This window comes from Dipodomys ordii, unplaced genomic scaffold (assembly GCF_000151885.1).
Source record: "Dipodomys ordii isolate 6190 unplaced genomic scaffold, Dord_2.0 Scaffold13269, whole genome shotgun sequence".
Classification (NCBI taxonomy): Eukaryota; Metazoa; Chordata; class Mammalia; order Rodentia; family Heteromyidae; genus Dipodomys; species Dipodomys ordii.
The window spans coordinates 1-3,367 of NW_012280481.1; the positions used below are offsets into that span (position 1 = coordinate 1).

General features: G+C 40.0%; 1 pseudogene; it reads left to right on the forward strand.

Moving 5' to 3' along the window:
* Nucleotides 1–289: 289 nt before the first annotated feature.
* LOC106002539 lies at nucleotides 290–647 on the forward strand (annotated as a pseudogene).
* The last annotated feature ends 2,720 nt before the right edge of the window (nucleotides 648–3,367 follow it).

The window sequence follows — 3,367 nt, forward strand, 5'->3', positions numbered from 1 at the left end:
AACCCTACTGCATTGTTGGTGGGAGTGTAAACTTGTTCAACCACTTTGGAAAGTAGTATGGAAGTTCCTCAAAAGACTCCACATAGAGCTCCCCTATAATCCAGCAATCCCACTTTTGGGCATTTACCTGAATGATCACAAACAAGACCATACTAAAGCTACCAGCACAATATGTCTAGCGCAGCATTATTCACCATAGCAAAGATATAAAACCAACCCATATGCCCCTCAGTAAATCAATGGATCAAGAAAACGTGGTTTGGTCGCCGAGGTGGAGGAACAGGGTTAGGGAGCATCATGTCCGCGAAAGTCCCTGAGGCGGCCAAAAGGAAATGGAAGATAAACTGACTAGTCCAGAGAAAGCTGAAGAAGCAAAATTAAAAGCAAGATATCCTCCCCTGGGACAGAAGCCTGGGGGGGTCAGATTTTCTAAGGAAAGGATTACAGAAAGGGCAAGAATACTTTGATTCTGGAGATTACAACATGGCTAAAGTCAAGATGAAGATCAAGCAACTGTCCACTGCCGCTCCGGACAAGACAGAGGTCACTGGGGACCACATTCCCACTCCACAGGACCTTCCTCAGCGGAACCCATCCCTCGTTGCTAGCAAGCTGGCTGGCTGATTCAAAGAGCTGAACTGCATGAATCTTCTAATTCCCATTATTCCTCTTTAATATGTTACTTACCACTTCTGTTTCTTTTCATTCACTAAGTCTTTTGAGACTGACAGCTTTGCCGGTAGCGGTAGTGTGTGCTGCGATTGTAAGGGACTGTTCTTTTGTAGAGGTTTTGGTTAGCTTAACAGTGCACTGATGGAAGTGGCGCTGTGGCTCAAGTGGTAGAGCGCTCGCCTTGAGCTGAAGAGCTGAGGGACAGCGCCCAGGCCCAGAGTTCAGACCCCACGACCACAAAAAAAAAAAAAAAAAAGAAGTAAGAGCATGTGCAACGTAAGGAGTCCTGATACAGAGTGTCAAGGAATTGTGCATTTCTGGAAACTCACCTACTCACCCATCTCCATACAGATGCTGGGTGCTGTGCTATTCTCATGAAGTCAAAGTGAGAAGATCAAGTGGCCAAAGGGTTTTTTAATCTTCCTTAAGATTCAGACACTTCAAAGAAGTGGTTCCACTGTGGCGGTGGTGGTTTAACTCTTATCCTCAGGCAGCTTCTGTTTATTTAAATGATATGCTACAGGTTGAGTCAACTGTACACATCCTAGCCAACATTTGATTAGATCAGTTTTGGCTGTTCTGGGTAAAGAAGGTACAGTGCTATTTAACTGTGGTTTGGACTGATATTTTCATGAGGACTGATCATTTGGAGTGAGGTCTCCCAGGCTTGTATCTGCATTTGTAGAGTGTCCATCTGCCTTTACTTTTTCATATACTTCTTGCTCTATCAGATTGGCTTTCAGAATTGGCTATCATTAGAATATCTTGAAGCCTCAATTTTCAAAGCTATGATTTAGCTGTTATGGCTTGTCATCCCTGTCACAAAACACTCTTGAAAATTGCATGCACACTCAAACTTGAAAACCTACTACTCTAGTGCTTTCAAATTTCATTAGAATCATCTGGTACATGAGTTAAAATACAGATTGTTGGGATCTTCCTGGAGAGTTACTCATCCAATAAGGCTACTTTTTTTTTGTAATATGATAAAATTTTGCTAGTCCTGGGTCTATTATCTGAATTCCACTGCTTTAGGGAAAGTAAATGAGCAACCTGTTGAAAGACTTCCACAATCGTTCCAACCTTCGTCTCTTAACTCTTCTATTCTCTCTCTCTAAACTGGCTTTGTACACATTACATTCCTTCCAGGCTCCTTACTCTCATCTACGACAATGAGACATAATAGTATCTCACAGTGTTCATGTAAGGATTAAGGAAGTGAGGCACTGTCTCTAACAAGCTGCATTTTGCATAGCTCCTTTGTTGTTTTATTCTTTTAACATTTATTATTCTATAAAACAGTGTATGAATACAAGGTGTCTGACAACATTGTCACCCATCGCTCCTAACCCATCCTTCTCTCACTTTTCCTTTCTTTTCTTTTTTTAAATTGAGATTAGGTGATTACATAAATTTCACATATTTCACAATATTGTGGAGTAGTGATACTTAAAGTCACAAACACATTTTAACCTTCACAAGTCAAATTGTCATTATCATGGTCTATAAAGTTTGTGAGTTCTATGAGCTTTGACAATACAATTATTTCTTCCACATCAAATGATGTTTACATTTCTTTCCTTTAGCTTAGTGTAAGCTATTCCCTCTTTCCCTCTCATTCCTCCCTTCCCATCGCTGTCTTTGAGTTGCTTAGTTATTTTTCTTCAATGTCCAATGCAGCTGATGGACCCCTTTGTTGTATGTTGTTCCATTTCCCACTTATTCTGTGTTCTCCTCCTGGCTTCCCTCCATTGCGTGTGTGTGTGTATATATACGCATATATATATACATATATGTATATATACACACATGCAATATACACAAATATATGTACATATATGTATATATATACACACACACAGTATATATATATATGTTCAAGAACATGGCTTCATTTAGCAATGATAAAACAAAATGAGTGGCTGTCCTTTGTTTCTCGAGTCCTTTTTACTTTCTCATATTTCCTTGCATTTTGGCTTTAGCATCCGCATGTCAGGGAGACCATGTGCTGTTTGTCTTTTTGCTCTTGGCTCACCTCACTCAAAATAATTTGCTCTAGTTCTATCCATTTCCCTGCAAATGCCATTAATTTGTCCTTTCTAATGGCTGCATAATATTCCATTGTTTATAGGTAGCACAATTTTTGGATCTACTCATCAGGAGGGGGCATCTGGGTTGTTTCCATATCTTGGCTATTGTGGACAGTGCTGCAATAAACATGGAGGTACGTGTGTCTTTGTATACTGGTTCCTGTTGTTCAGGGTAGATGCCTAGGAGTGGTATGTCTAGGTCACAGGGGAAGTCTATATTTAGCTATTTGAGGTATCTCCAGACTGCTTTCCAAAGTGGTTGTATTAGTGTGCATTCCCATCAGCAATGCAGTAGGAGTCCTCTTTCTCCGCATCCCCTCCAGCATTTGTTGTTGGCTGAATTTAGGATGTGGGCCATTCTGATAGGGGTAAGGTGGTATCTCAGTGTTTTTTTTAAACTTTTTATTAATTCATGTAACTGTAACACCTCTGTACAGTGCTTTTACAATAAAAATGTATTTTAGGAAACATGACTAAATATATCAGTGTTGTTTTTATTTTCATTTCTTTTACAGCCAGGGATGATGTACATTTCTTAATGTGTTTCTTTGCCCCTGGATTGGGAGAAGATCTTCACTAGCCATACAACGGACAAGGGTCTCATA